Genomic DNA, 17317 nt, shown 5'->3' with positions numbered 1-17317 from the left:
GGGTGTTTTATCCAAACTCACTATTTCTTTGGTACTGATTTTCTCAATTTTAATGTATCTCACTGTTGATTACTATTCTCAGTGTTTTTTTAAAAAGACTCAACATGAAAATCTCATTATAAAAATAAAATACAAAAATAAAAGAGACCAGCCAGATAGTTTCTAGATTTAGTAGTTGGGGGAGGGAACCTTTTTTTTAAAAAAATATTCAAACAAACTACACTTGTCAGTGAGTATCTCTTATTCACATTTTAACATTTATCTGGGTATAAATGTATCCTGTATTTCTTTCACAGTAGAAAATTATATGAAGTCGTGTGAATGAATCCAAATTTTTATGTCCTTATTTTTTCTTATTTTTTACATACACATTGAGTTCTATCAGCATTAAATATAAGGTTCTGGATGAATTAAATACAAGTATTAATTTTGAATGGTTGAGAGCAAAGGACAGCAGGACCAAGAATGAGAAAGTTTTCAAGAGAAAGGGGAATAAAAAAGCAAAATGTCAGTTTTGTTAACTGTAGTAAGAATGTCCGATGTTGAAAAAATACCATTATCACCTCAATTTTCTGTAAAAATACAAAGAATTAATTTATCAGGAAATATTTGAGAGCTGTAAAGAACAGAGTCCATCTATACATGGATGCACTTTACACCTGTGTGGGGATTGTTCAATTCACATTTACTGAGCACTTATGAGGGCAAACAGGCGATAAAAATGCGTCCATGTATTAAAATTCGTAAATGGACAACCGTTCAAAATTCAGGCTTTGATTACTTTCAATGTTATTTTATCTGTAAGTCAACTACTGTGGCTGTAGGCTGACACTACTGTTCGCTTTCTTAAAAACCCTTTGTCTGGGCACTGCACCGAATCAGTCTGTCCTTTAGATAACGGGGGCATATGTTTTCTACACCGGATCTATAGTAGCTCAGAGATATCAAATTGTATATGCTATGCTTAGTTTTGTAAAAATTACAAAATCAATTTAATCTCAGGAAGGATGTGAGAATCATATCACCTAACCACCTGGTACTCTACATTTGAAAACTGAGTTACACAATCCTCATTCCTATTGATCTGACACTGACCAATTCACCACTCTAGTTTGTACACGTGGAACATGCAGCTTGGAAAGCAAAAATCAGTCCTGTCAAATAACTAAACCTAAATGAACATAGGATTCTATTTAAAAATCAACACTCATGACACACTCATGAGGTGACTGGCATAGAAAGATCCTCTCACCTTTATCATATGTCTAAATGTCTCTCAACAATACATTCGTTTTCAAGGAGACTTTGTGAATTTGCCTTCTTCAAAGCTAAAAGACCTAATAAAACTGATAGTTTAGAGGTAACTGTGCTAATGGAAGCACACAAAATATTAAAAATTTGGAACTGGAAACAAAGACTATTTACATTCTCAGTAGCAAATGTACTCCTAAAGAAATGAGGAAGGAAATAATAACAAATTTTAGTGAGGGTCTGTGTGTGTTTTATTTTGTGTGAAGTACATAAAAGAAGAGAGGCCAAACATAGGTTTTAATGAGACATTGTAGAGCTTTACAATTGTTAAATCTGGTGTCAGTTGCTGCAGAAGGTTGTGATTGAAATTTTCCTGTGGAAAAAGAAATGTCACAGTATTTTGATAAGCAAGAGATGAACTTTTTTTTTTTTTCCCTTGTGCCATCAGCAAGACGAAAAGAACAAAATGCATCATTTATAACCCACAGCTCGACCATTATCTCCTGGTGAGACACTTGTTTTAAAACACACAAGGACCTTTTTTCCCCCCTCTACAAAGTCTGGAGCTCTCTGCGAGGCTCCTTCTCCCTTAAAGCCATGAAAGTAAGTTGACACTTGTGCGGCCAAAGTTTCCAGGCAACCACAGAAGGGCACTCATACACCCTCCAGGTCACAGCCAGTTCTGAAGTACAGAGGAAGCATACGAACAGCATATGTCTCTTTGATCACAGATATCATCTAAAACTGATGTGGAGAGAAAATCCTGTTCAGCACCAAAGGCTTTACAGACTCTTTTTCTGACTTCACCCACTGAGTAAAGAAAGGGTACCTTGCTCAAATTATTGGGCTGAACATTGCTCAATGCTAACATTGAAAAGTCAATGTGCGTGTGTAAACGTGTGTATGTGTGTGTGTGTGTGTGTGAGAGAGAGAGAGAGACACCCATGAATATTTCTATGATTGACAAAGCCATGACAAATTAGATAAGGCAAAATTGGATGAAGTGTTTAGTGTAGTTTAGACATCCTTATTCTTTATTTATTCACTCTGCAAATGTTTTTAAGCAGTAACTTTGGGCACTGAGGGTATCACTGAGAATCAGAATCCTTCTTGTCTTAGAGGATTTAAGGTACAAATATGTACAATTATGTTGACCTTACTCTATCAAGAAAAGTTTACATTTTATTTAGTAACTAATCTATTTTGGTAAACTTTCCAGCATTTACATAATTACACTCCCCTAACAGCCACTTGCTCCTTGGAAGGAAAGTTATGACCAACCTAGACAACATATTAAAAAGCACAGACATCACTTTGTCAACAAAGGTCCATCTAGTCAAGGCTATCACTTTTCCAGTAGTCATGTATGGATGTGAGAGTTGGACTATAAAGAAAGCTGAGTGCCAAAGAATTGATGCTTTTGAACCAAGGTGTTGGAGAAGACTCTTGAGAGTCCCTTGGACTGCAAGGAGATCCAACAAGTCCATCCTAAAGGAAATCAGTCCTGGGTGTTCTTTGGAAGGACTGATGTTGAAGCTGAAATTCCAGTACTTTGGCCACCTGATGCGGACAGCTGACTCATTTGAAAAAACCCCGAGGCTGGGAAAGATTGAGGGCAGAAGGAGAAGGGGACGACAGTATGAGATGGTTGGACAGCATCACCGACACAATGGACATGGGTTTGGGTGGACTCTGGGAGTTGGTGATGGACAGCGAGGCCTGGCGTGCTGCGGTTCACGGGGTCGCAAAGAGTCGGACACGACTGAGTGACTGAACTGAACTGAACTCAGTTATACAATATAAGCTCTTTCCTGTGCATGTTGGGATCTTAGGAGGGTTAATATTTAACAAGCAAGGATTCAGAGGCTATGAGAAATTCTATTAATCATCACTTTTTATTTGACACAAGGGCTTCTTTGATATCTCAGTTAGTATAGAATCTGCCTGCAGTGCAGGAGACCAGGGTTCGATTCCTGGGTCAGGAAGATCCTCTAGAGAAGGAAATGGCAAACTCTCCAGTATCCTTGCCTGGAAAATCCCATGGACAGAGGAGCCTGGTGGGCTGCAGTCCACGGGGTTGCAAAGAGTTGGGCATGACTGAGCGATTAACACTCTAGGTAGATACGGCTTTAAATTGAAGCAATGTAAAATGGTACAGCCTCTATGGAAAACAGTATGGCAATTCCACATAAAATTAAATACAGAATTATCATATGACCCAGAAATCTCATGACTGCTGGGTATATAAGTAAAAGAACTGAAAGCAAGGACTCAAACAGATATTTGAACAATGCATTCAATGTTCATGGTCACTTCCCTGTTGGCTCAGATGGTAAAGCGTTTGCCTGCAATGAGGGAGTCCTGGGTTTGATCCCTGGGTTGGGAAGATCCCCTGGAGAGGGAAATGGCAAGCCACTCCAGTATTCTTGCCTGGAAAATTCCATGGACAGAGGGGCCTGGTAGTCTACAATCCATGGGATCAACACGACTAAGTGACTTCACTTTCACTTTCAATGTTCATAGCATTATTCACAGTAGCAAAAAGGTGAAAGCAACTCAAGGAACCATCAGTGGATGAATGAATAAGCAAAATGTGTTATATGCAGACAATGGAATATTATTCAGCCTTAAACAGGAAGGAAATTCTAACACATGCCAAACCATGGATGAAACTTGAAGACATTATTAAGTGAAATAAGCCAAGACACAAAGGGACAAATACTGCATGATTCCACTTAGATGATGTACATAAACTAGTTAAATTGTACAGAGACAGAGAGCAGACAGATGGTGGCTGCCAGGAGCAGGAAGGAGGGAGGAATGGATAGTTTTGGTTAATGGGTACAGATTCAATTTGGGAAGATGAAAAAATTCTAGAGATGGATGGTGGTGATGGCCACCCAACAATGTGAATGTACTTGATGCCACTGAACTATATACTTAAAAATGGTTAAAAGAGTAGGCTTTTGTTATGTATGTGTTACCACAATAATAAATCTATAAATGGCAAAAAATAAAATAAATAAATTGAAGTAATGAAAAAATGAAGAGGTTTATTCATGGAACAATTTGAAGTTAGTCAGGTCTAGAACATGGGCTGCTACACATGGTCAATACATTCTCACTGCACTGTCCTGCCGCTATTCTGGTTGATTTTGATCACAGGAAGTCTGGACATCATTACCCTGAGTTGATGGCAAGATGGAATACAAATACAACATACAAAAATAACTCACTAACAAGTCGAACAGTCAACTGGTTGATTATATTATCCTTTGTATAATAAATCAACTGTTATTTTAAGGTCACAGTTCTTCTAAGGTCAGTATCTGCAAAGAATCTTACTAGCACTGTAGAAGCCATTTCCAGCAGGGAGGTGCAGCAATTGTCTGATGCAACAGAGCAGAGAAGTTGCTCGTTCAGAGATTTACTTCAAAGCTCTGGATGCCATAATTTTTGATGTCTAAAAACGCATAACCCTAGCATCATTCCTGGTTAGGTCACTGCATGCTATCAATCCTACCAATGGTGACGACACCCAAGACTAAGACAGGCAGCGAGTCTATAAAATACTAGGAGGTGTAGAGCACAAGCAAGTGGATTGGAAATAGCTTGTCCTCATTTGTACTGGATCTACCTTTTTATATCTTCCAATAGAGGGCAAGGAATATCAAGCTCATATTCCCTGGAGGACCGGTGTAAAGATAAGGTCTTATACAATTCAAATATAAAAGAATCTTCCTTGTCCGCATTTGAAAAAAAATTACTGGGTAATTCTTTTCCAGGAATGGTAGCTAACATTTGTTGAATATTTAGTATGTGCAGAGCATTGTAACTGAGTATTTTCATTTCATGATTTCAAAAAACAATCCTGAGATAATTTTATTCCCATTTTACAGACCAAACAAACTGAGGTTTAATTTATTTTCTCAAAGTTAAAGCAATGGCTAAAGTGAAAAGTTAGACCTAGTATTTAATTTTACCAGACCATTATGTTATATTTCTACTCATAATGTTTACCTAATGAATGACAGCCAGAAAGCTACACAAAGGAACACTGCAATTTAAGGATTAAGAGAATAAGCTTTGTAGTGGGATCTGCTGCTGCTGCTGCTAAGTCGCTTCAGTCGTATCCGACTCTGTGTGACCCCATAGACGGCAGCCCACCAGGCTCCCCCCGTCCCTGGGATTCTCCAGGCAAGAACACTGGAGTGGGTTGCTATTTCCTTCTCCAATGCATGAAAGCGAAAAGTGAAAGTGAAGTCGCTCAGTTGTGTCCGACTCTTAGCGACCCCATGGACTGCAGCCCACCAGGCTCCTCTGTCCATGGGATTTTCCAGGCAAGAGTACTGGAGTGGGGTGCCATTGCCTTCTCCGGTAGTAGGGTCTAGTTAGGTATTTATGCAAAAGCTTTCAAATTCCAAATTTGCAGAGCCAAGTAGAGGTGAAAATTATAATTTCAAATTGAAATAACAATACCTTAACTCTACACATAAATATATTTTAAATACAATTTCTCAATATAAGATTATACAGACTTGAATTTGGCTGATTAATAAAGCACAATATTTTTATTCTGATTTTCAAGGCTATGTCTGGTCCCAGTAGAAAATAGCAAACTTTAGAATGGTTATGAGTGATGAGTCCAAAGATGTTGCTCACTCAAACATTTATCCATATTTTTCCTTTTAAAATTTTAATAAGTAATGCCTGAGTATGGTTTTATAAAGATCCTCTAAAAAAATCTTTTTGAAAAGTGAAAGCGATTCTTCAAGCTTTCCTTATTCCAGTTCTCTCACCAGTGGTCAGTAGGTTAACAATTTGAGATATCACATTATTTTATTTAATTCCAAATGGCAAGCCCATTGACTAAACATTTGTCAAATAGCCCATTCTACTTTGTTGTTTCCATATGTACTTCTTGCAAACCAAATACTCATGTGTGTGTGAATCAATTTCTGGATAGATTCTGCACTACTTTTGTTTAATTTGTCTTTGTTTACACTAATATATAACAGTGATCTAATTATTACACAGATAATACGTTTTTCTATCTGTAGAGGCCAAGTTCTTCCTTTAGTTATTTGAAAGTTAAGCATCTTATTACTATTCTTCAAATAGTAATCCTGAAATATTTTAAATTTCCTTATTGTATGCTATGATTTTTCTATCAATTCAATGACTTAAATCAGCTTGTATAATATCTGTATAATTTCTTAAAGTCACTAATTATATATAGTGTGACTGGCTCATTACCGTTTTATTCCCCTTGGGTATACTCCTCTGAGCTGGGAGTTTCACTGAAATGTTCTTACTCTTCAGAGTAGTTTTTTCTTGAAAGTACATGGGCCTGTATTTCTTTTTATGAATCCAATTCTATTTAATTTGTTTTCTAGAAATTGCTCACAGTTTCTGGGTTTAGTGATGGCCCTCTCTCTCCTATTTTGCAGACCATTGTGTGTATGTGTGTATATATACATGTCCTTCTGACAGTCATATGGGATTTGAGACAGGGATTGTGGGCACAAGGGCTTCCCTTGTGCTCGGTTGGGAAAGAATCTGCCTGCGATGCAAGAGACCTGGGTTCGATTCCTGGGTCTGGAAGATGCCCTGGAGGAGGAAATGGCAACCCACTCCAGTATTCTTGCCTGGAAAATCTCATGGACAGAGGAGCCTGGCAGGCTACAGTCCATGGGGTCACAAGAGTTGGACACGACTTAGCAACTAAATCACCACCATACTCAGGTTACCATCTTGAATCCTGATTCTTTTAGCAATATCACATTTTTAATATATTATAAATTGTTCATTGTGATTTTCATACAGTAATTTCTGTAACTAGTAAGTCTGGCACTCAAAGTCTTTGGCAATATTTTGCATACCTCTATTACCAACTTGTCTCACTGCTTTACAACTCCAGTTACACTCTTATATTTCCTGCCATCTGAAACTGTCCATAGATCTTTTCTCAAGCTGTTATCTAAACTTAGGCACTCTCTGCACTTGAAATATCTCCCTATTCAGTTCAGTTCAGTCACTCAGTCGTGTCCGACTCTTTGCAACCCCATGAATCACAGCACACCAGGCCTCCCTGTCCATCATCAACTCCTGGAGTTCACCCAAACTCATGTCCATTGAGTCGGTGATGCCATCCAGCCATCTCATCCTCTGTCGTCCCCTTGTCCTCCTGCCCCCAATCCCTCTCAGCATCAGGGTCTTTTCCAATGAGTCAACTCTTCGCATGAGGTGGCCAAAGTACTGGAGTTTCAGCTTCAGCATCAGTGAACACCCAGGACTGATCTCCTTTAGGATGGACTGGTTGTGTCTCCTTGCAGTCCAAAGGACTCTCAAGAGTCTTCTCCCTATTAATTATCCTTAATTGAAAGTCAACCTCAAAAACCATCTATTCCAAACAGCTTTCTCATATTCTTCCCACCCAGGAATAATCTCTGGCCACTCCCACTACATCACTGGAACATTTTGTTCCTCTATGACAATGCTGATCATAATAATCATCTGTTACTATGCATGTATCTATTTTCCTAACTAGATTAATGTTGCTAGAAGAAACTGACTAGGTCACATATACACATGTATTTGTGTGTGTGTCTCTAAAATGTTTAACTTAATCAGGTTGCACTGTTATATATTTTTTCACGTAATGCTACAAAGCTTATCATTGGATTTCACAAGAAAAATGTTGATTGTGTTCTATTTTTCCATGCTCTGCCTTCATAGACCATTTAAAATAATAGGTAATTGACTTGAGTGATTGAGCATGTGCATAGTAATGGAGAAGTGGATATCTAACTGTGATAGTAAATGCTCTTGTGAGCCCTTTGTTTTCTTGAATTACAGATGACTTAATCCCAAAGAAAGGCAATGCCAAAGAATGCTAAAACTACCGCACAATTGCACTCATCTCACACGCTAGTGAAGTAATGCTCAAAATTCTCCAAGCCAGGCTTCAGCAATATGTGAACCGTGAACTTCCTGATGTTCAAGCTGGTTGTAGAAAAGGCAGAGGAACCAGAGATCAAATTGCCAACATCCACTGGATCATGGAAAAAGCAAGAAAGTTTCAGAAAAAAATCTATTTCTGCTTTATTGACTATGCCAAAGCCTTTAACTGTGTGGATCACAATCAACTGTGGAAAATTCTTCAAGAGATGGGAATACCAGACCACCTGACCTGCCTCTTGAGAAACCTATATGCAGGTCAGGAAGCAACAGTTAGAACTGGACATGGAACAACAGACTGGTTCCAAATAGGAAAAGGAGTATGTCAAGGCTGTATATTGTCACCCTGTTTATTTAACTTATATGCAGAGTACATCATGAGAAATGCTGGACTGGAAGAAACACAAGCTGGAATCAAGATTGCCGGGAGAAATATCAGTAACCTCAGATAGGCAGATGACACCACCCTTATGGCAGAAAGTGGAGAGGAACTCAAAAGCCTCTTGCTGAAAGTGAAAGAGGAGAGTGAAAAGGTTGGCTTAAAGCTCCATATTCAGAGAACGAAGATCATGGCATCCGGTCCCACCACTTCATGGGAAATAGATGGGGAAACAGTGGAAACAGTGTCAGACTTTATTTTTCTGGGCTCCAAAATCACTGCAGATGATGACTGCAGCCATGAAATTAAAAGACGCTTACTCCTTGGAAGGAAAGTTATGACCAACCTAGATAGCATATTCAAAAGCAGAGACATTACTTTGCCAACAAATGTTCGTCTAGTCAAGGCTATGGTTTTTCCTGTGGTCACGTATGGATGTGAGAGTTGGACTGTGAAGAAGGCTGAGCGCCAAAGAATTGATGCTTTTGAACTGTGGTGTTGGAGAAGACTCTTGAGAGTCCCTTGGACTGCCAGGAGATCCAACCAGTCCATTCTGAAGGAGATCAGCCCTGGGATTTCTTTGGAAGGAATGATGCTAAAGCTGAAACTCCAGTACTTTGGCCACCTCATGTGAAGAGTTGACTCATTGGAAAAGACTCTGATGCTGGGAGGGATTGGGGGCAGGAGGACAAGGGGATGACAGAGGATGAGGTGGCTGGATGGCATCACCGACTCGATGGACGTGAGTCTGAGTGAACTCCCGGAGTTGGTGATGGACAGGGAGGCCTGGCGTGCTGCGATTCATGGGGTCGCAAAGAGTTGGCACGACTGAGCGACTGATCTGATCTGATCTGATCTACAATACTGTGCTAATTTCTGCTGCACAGCAAAATGATTCAGTTATACATATATATATGTGTGTGTGTATATATATATATTGTTCTTGTGATCCCTTTCTACATTGAGTGATTCAGTTTAGTTCAGTTCAGTTCAGTTGCTCAATCGTGTCTGACTCTTTGCGACCCCATGAATCACAGCACGCCAGGCCTCCCTGTCCATCACCATCTCCCGGAGTTCACTCAGCCTCATGTCCAGCGAGTCGGTGATGCCATCCAGCCATCTCATCCTCTGTCGTCCCCTTCTCCTCCTGCCCCCAATCCCTCCCAGCATCAGAGTCTTTTCCAATGAGTCAACTCTTCACATGAGGTGGCCAAAGTACTGGAGTTTCAGCTTTAGCATCATTCCTTCCAAAGAACACCCAGGGCTGATCTCCTTTAGAATGGACTGGTTGGATCTCCTTGCAGTCCAAGGAACTCACAAGAGTCTTCTCCAACACCACAGTTCAAAAGCATCAATTCTTCGGCGCTCAGCTTTCTTCACAGTCCAACTCTCACATCCATACATGACCACTGGAAAAATCATAACGTTGACTAGATGGACCTTTGTTGGCAAAGCAATGTCTCTGCTTTTCAATATGCTATCTAGGTTGGTCATAACTTTCCTTCCAAGGAGTAAGAGTCTTTTAATTTCATGGCTGCAGTCACCATCTGCAGTGATTTTGGAGCCCAGAAAAATAAAGTCTGACACTGTTTCCCCATCTATTTGCCATGAAGTGATGGGACCAGATGCCATGATCTTCGTTTTCTGAATGTTGAGCCTTAAGCCAACTTTTTCACTCTCCACTTGCACTCTCATCAAGAGGCTTTTTATTTCCTCTTCACTTTCTGCCATAAGGGTGGTGTCATCTGCATATCTGAGGTTATTGATATTTCTCCTGGCAATCTTGATTCCAGCTTGTGCTTCTTCCAGCCCAGTGTTTCTCACTGAGTGATTATATCAGTTTAAATTTTTTCTCCGTTTAGACAGATCTTTTTCTACTTTCTTGCTTTCATCTTGCTATTACAAAAAGGAACTGGCCTTTATTTTGCTTTGAAATGTTTGTCTTAAACTATGTCCTATAAATTTGTATAAATTTGACACTTGAATGTATTTACCATTTTGATTCTTTTTCATCAATTTAACTGTTATTTTTTAAGTTTCATTTCCCTTTGGAATACTCTTTTCCACATTAACAGGTTATTTGTGTTCCTAAGAACATAGTTTATTAAAGAATTCATGTTACAATTTTTAATAAATTCATTTTAAAAATAGTTGTATTTGAAAAGGAGAATTAGAAACTAGAGAATTTTAGGCCAGGACAGGAATTTCAGTAACAAAGGTAATCTTTTGTTTTAAATTTTTAAAAAGGGGATAGGAGAAAATTTTTGCAAATGATGCAACACAAGAGCTTAATTTCCAAAATATACAAACAGTTCATACAACTCAACAACAAACAAAAAACTCTATCCAAAAACAGGCAGAAGACCTAAGTATATATTTCTCTAAAGAAGGCACACAGATGGCCAATAGACACATGAAAATATGCTCAACAGCACTGGTTATTAGAGAAATGCAAATTAAATCTGCAGTGAAGTACCACATCACAGCAGTCAGAAGGGCCATCATTAGAAAGTCAACAAATAACTTCTGGAGTGGAGAAAAGGGAACCTGTCTAGACTGTTGGTGGGGGTGCAACATGGTGCAGCCACTGTGGCAAACAGTACGGGGGCCCTCAGAAAACTGTAAGTACTATTACCACATGGTCCAGCAATCTCACTCCTGGGCACATATCCAGACAAAACTCTAGTTTGGAAAGATATGTGCACCCATATATTCATAGCAGCACTAACAGCCAAGACATAGAAACAGTCTAAAAGTCCATTGACAGATGAGTGGATAATATATAATGTATATATACCCCACATCTTCTGATATAAATATATATACAGATGCATAATGGATACCTATATGTCTATATATAAGGTATATATAATATATATTAATATATATATAATGGACACACATATATATATATAAAATGCTGAATGCATAATCAATCACTAAGTCATTTGTCTGACTCTTTGCCACCCCATGGACCATAACCCACCAGGTTCCTCTGTCTATGGGGTTTCCCAGGCAAGAATACTGGACTGAGTTGCCACTTCCTTCTCCAGGGGATCTTTCCTGACCCAGGGTTTTAACGAGCGTCACCTATGTTGGTAGGTGGGTTCTTTACCTCTGTGGAGATGGAAAAGGCAACCCACTCCAGGATTCTTGCCTGGAGAATTCCATGGACAGAGGAGCCTGGCAGGCTATAGTCCATGGCGTCACAAGGAGTCAGACACAATTGAGTGACTAACGCACTTTACCACTGAGTCACCAGGGAAGCCCTCATATGTTACTCAGCCATAAAAAAGAATGAAATAATGCCCTGTGCAGCCACATGGATGGAACTAGAGCCTGCAAAATGAGTCCGAGAAAGACAATACTCATTCAATATCATGTATATGTAGAATCTAAACTACGACACAAATGAATCTATATATGTAACAGAAACAGATTCAGGGACATAGAGAAGAGACTGGTGATTGCCAAGGGGAGGGGGTCGGAGGAAGGATGGAGTGAGAGGTTGGGGTTAGCAGAGATAAGCTCTTATATAAAAAAACTGATAAACAACAACAATATCCTTATGTATAGCATAGAGAACTATATTCAATATCTTATGGTAAATCATAATGGAAAAGAATATAAAAAAGAATGTATATATAACTGAATCACTTTACTGTACAGCAGTAATGAACACATTATAAATCAACTATACTTCAATTAAAAAAAAGAAAAAGAAATTTTACAGCTACTTATCTAATACTTATTGGAAGATAATAGGTTAATCAAAATGTACAAAATCACATCTAAACATTCCTGAATGAGTCTTGAAGAACACACAAAAGGAAACAAAAATCTAAGTCATCAATAGTAAGGTCAAACACTTAAGACCATTAATGAGAAACCAAATCAATGAGGAGCTCAAGCCATGTCATCATGTGTCCAAGTGCTATATGTGAGAAAATTTATTCTTTTATAACTCAAAAAATATCTCCATGATGCCAATGTATTCCCTAATTTATTAACCATAATATTTCCAATCTGTGTTATGAAACTCAAACTGGGGCAAACAAATAAACAGAAGTAAATGGAAATCTAGGATCAGAAGAATTCCAATTCAAAAATACTGTAAACTCTTTAAAGGTCTTTGGGAGGAGGGATGCTCTAGGATTTGCTCACACTTTCCTTTATTTTTCAGGTAGTTTACCTTACTTCTCACAATAAAACTATGATAAAATCCACACATACTTTTTTGTACTCATCACACCAATTATAAATGATAGCATACTATCTTAAGTACATGGGTCCCAGAAATGGGTTTAAGTCTCAGATTAGTTATTTACTAGCTATGTAACATTAGACAGATTACTGAACCTTGTTAGGCCTCAACTTCTTCATCTACAAAATGAAAATTATAATCATACTTACCCCATGAAGCTGTTGAGAGGATTAAAAATTTTTATTTATATTTGCATTGTAGAACGGTACAAGATACATAGTAAGTACTTAATAAATATTAGCTATATTTATTATTCTTGTCCCCAAATCCTAAAGCAAAGTTGCCCTTAATTAACAAATATTAAAACACTTTGTTGTCCTTTCAATATATTTCTTCATGTCTGCATAATTGTCACCAGGTATATCACAAAGTAATAACTTTCCCTAAAAGTGTCCTCTATTTCAATCTCAAAGCATCTCAGCATTGTCCATGTTCCAATATTAGAAATCAAAACTGGTTTAAGGAATACTATATTGTCTTGCTAGTCTAGCACATAGTTTTGAAATGTATTCAGCTTTCAAATAGGTTTTTCCTGCATGACAATTACATTTAAAAGAGCTTATTGCCACTGAAACCACCTCCTTTTAAGCCAACTCTGCCTACTTTTCTCTGCTCATAGCACTCATGTGGTTGTAACAACACAAAGGAATCTGCATGATTTCAGTGCATGACTCATTTCCAGCAAATCACACACACACATTCTCAATTTTTCATGCATGAGGGATGTGTAAAACTATAAAAATGTTTGGACATTTGAGAAGACTAAATCAACAGAGAGTAAGCATTTTATCAAATCTACAAGTGAAATTAAACTTTAATTTAAATAAATAAACTCTACCATTAAAAAGGAGTTGCTCTCCATCTGAGCTAAAAAGATGAAGTATAATTGTGTCTATGTTAATAGATCCAGCAAGCACAAGGAAATTCAGCAGAGGCTCCTGTACGAACATGTTGATGATTCACAGGTGTGTAGGCATGGTTTGTAAACACAGATGGAAAGGGTGACAAATAGATGAATATATCAGTTACATTTGTGGTCTGCCCCTCTTCAAAGACGGCATTTATTTTTCCAAATTCTTGGATAGTTACAAAAGAGGTGTCTATGAGATGACAAAGATGTTATCAGTATTCAGAGTGTCTCTGACTGAATTAACTGAGATAAAATCAAGTTGGTACCAAAATTTGTTTTTAATTCAATTATTTTATTATCTGTATGTCATGGTAATAAAGTAAATATTGGCTAATTCTAAAAGAAGGACAAACAATGATCAAGATTATAAAGAATGATTGTTTTTATTTATATCATCAAGTTGTCAAGGAGAATAACTTTTCACAGTAACAAAATACATCTTTACTATATTTAACGCAATTGAGTCAGGACCCCTCTTGCCAAAGAATTCATTCACTGAAACTAATGGTCTCAACCAAAACATTTTGTTACTTAAGACTCAACAGCTATTATCCTTGACAATGGCGATATGATCTAGTTAAACCTTACTATAATTTAATGCAAATATCAAAACATGCTTAAATCCATGATGTGATTTTATTCCATATTCTTTGTCCTCAACTAAATTACTGAATTTAGTTCTCAACTAAATTACTGAATTTGTAGTGACTTGCCCTACAAAACGTGTTTTACTTAATTTTATTTTTATTTTGTTGAAAGTATAGTTGACTTGAAATAGTATATTAGCTTCAAGTATACAACAATAGTGATTTGATGTTTTTATAAATTACAAAACATACAAAGTTATTATAATATTATTAACTATATTTCCTGTGCTATATATTACATCTCTGTGAGCTATTCCTTTTATAACTGGTACTTTGCACCCCTTAAGCCCTGTCACCTGTTTTGCCATTCACCCACTACTACTCCTCCTGGCAACACTGGTTTGTTCTCTGGATCTGTGATTCTGATTCTGTTTTGTTATATTTTCTAATTTGCTTTGTTTTTTAGATTCCACATATAAGTGAAAATACTGTATTTATCTTTGTCTGACATATTTCATGAAGCTTAATGTGCTCCAGGTTCAGCCATGTTGTTGCAAATGACAAGACTGCACTCTATTTTTATAGCTGAATGATATTCTATTGTATGTGTGTGTATGTATATATATACATATGTACATGTATACATATATGCTATATTGCATTGATTGAATAAAGATATATATATATGGTATACTGCATAGATTGGATAAAGAGATATATATATGGTATAAAGCATATAAATATGTGTTTACATATAGAGTATATTGTATAAACATTACACTCTTTTTCATAGATGAGGGATATCCTATTGTGTGTATATATACATATATATATGATATATATGTACATATACACCACATCTTCTCTATCCAGTCGTCTGTTGATAGACATTTTAAAAATCAAAAGGAACAAAAGTCAACAAAAAACTGAACATTAATCAAGAAATGAGTTAAAAATATTTTTTTGCATGTCTCTGAATTGAGAATAAGCCAGTGGTTCGAGCAAGAGCTAAGAGCAGAAGGCATGTGCTTGCAGTCCTACATTACTAATTGGGGGACCTAGATTCTTTTCCAGGAAAATGGGGATAGTTGTGCCTATTTCATTGGAATGTGGTAAAGATTACAGGTAATACTCTGGAACAATGCTGGACACATAGTCAGCTTTTGATAAACATTTAATATTTTATCTGTCAATGCTGTAACAACTGTATTAGACATACAGAGTGGCAAACATTATTGTCAAAGGAGAGGAAAGAGAAACAATTGGTCAAATACAACTATTCCATGTGCTGCAAAATATTTGTTTTATCATTATAGGTATTCAAATACATGGCCAACTTAAGAGCCTGAACCATCAGACAGGTATTTTCCTTAAATGCTGCTCAATCTCACTGATAAAGAACAACCTTTTCAAAAATTAAAAATACAAGTGGTTGCTTTCTTTAATGATAATCTTTTAGAGCTTTTAAAAAGTATATCCAGATAAGAACATCATTTTCAAATATTAATTGTCTCCAAATACATTTATCCTACACTATCGCTTACATTTCCACTAATTAAACACTTTTCAAGAGGAGACCATCTAATGCGTGGGTTCTCCTCCTAGAATCCATTCCTTCCCTCTCTTCCTATAATTTGTGTGGTTTAAGAAAACTAATTCCCTCCTGTCTCAGAAGGGGTAACTCATGAGACATAACTAAGGCTATTCCTTCTCTCCTCCATAATGCCTTTTGATTGGTTCAAGAAGTTGACAAGCATTCAAGTCAGAGCAATCAAAATCAATGTCAAGGACTTTCAAAAAAAAAGGCCTAGAGAGAAGAGCTCCTTAGCTCTGGGCTGTGTAGTGTGTGTGTAGTGTGTGTGTAAAGGGTCAGACAGCTTTGCTGCCATGAGGAAGACTAACCTAAGAATATAGCTAAAACCCTAAACAGGGCAGAACCAGGAGATTAGCAAAGAACCAGTACCTGTACCCTAGAGGTATCATGATCCTTTGGCATTTTCAGTCACATAAACCAGTCCTTTCTCTATAGTATTCATATTAGGCTTTGTTATTTGTTACAAACATTTTCTAAATAATAAGAAATACAAGAATAAAAGAGTAGGGACTGAGGATCTTAGCTTAAGAATCTAAAATAAAATATTAACTAAACAAACTAGATACGACTTTGAGTCAATGGTTGTTCCCTGGGGCTCTTGGTCTTACTCCTTGATACTCATAGGATGGTTATGAAGGTCAAGTGGAAAATCACATGCAAAGTATATATACAGTGCCTGGTGCATACAACATAATGCTTGATCCTCCTCTTTATACATGTCCCATCGCCTCCTGAAGACAAGATGGACAGCGGCATCAGAGTTGAGCATTTCTAATACCACAATCAAGAGTTACATGAGAAAAAACTGAATGTGTACCAAAACTTTTAACCTTAACTACATATCTTTCTATTTAACATTAATCAATAGTTACGTACATTTAGCACTAACAGAGTTCCACAGTCTTAAATAGGGATCCTGTCTAGTGCATGTCCTCTCCCATCTCAGCACTTACCTTCAAGGCTTTTCAGTTTCCTGAGTTACTGAAGATGCTAATGGTACCCTGGTCCTTCAAATACCCATTCACATAATTCCTCATCTTAATGAATTTAGGTATCTTACTGTGAGATTAAGGGTTACTTCAATATATTTATTCACACCAATATTGACTAAGAGCCTACTATGTGCAGGGCCTTGTTAAGCTCTGGAGATACAACCAGAAACAAACAAATAAGAAGTCAGTCCTAGTCTGTGCCTTACTGAGCTTTGAGTCTACTGAGAAAGGCAAGCAACGATCAAACGTCACACATGAACTGCAATTGTGACAAATGCTAGAGAGAAAAGCACATGGTAGGATGAGTACTCTAAACACAGAGACCCTTAGGGAGGTCAGGAGAGCTTTCTAGGTGGAGGCGGTAGTTGAGCTGAGGCTCA

At 37.5% G+C, this 17317-nt stretch overlaps 1 protein-coding gene across 2 annotated transcripts in view; it reads right to left on the bottom strand.

Annotated features, from left to right (window-relative positions):
• ZFPM2 (zinc finger protein, FOG family member 2) overlaps positions 1–17317 on the bottom strand; it is a 525087-nt gene that overhangs the window by 293434 nt on the left and 214336 nt on the right. The window lies entirely within an intron of this gene.

This window comes from Bos mutus, chromosome 14 (genome assembly GCF_027580195.1).
Source record: "Bos mutus isolate GX-2022 chromosome 14, NWIPB_WYAK_1.1, whole genome shotgun sequence".
Lineage (NCBI taxonomy): Eukaryota > Metazoa > Chordata > Mammalia > Artiodactyla > Bovidae > Bos > Bos mutus.
This window is presented reverse-complemented; position numbering and strand designations above follow the sequence as displayed.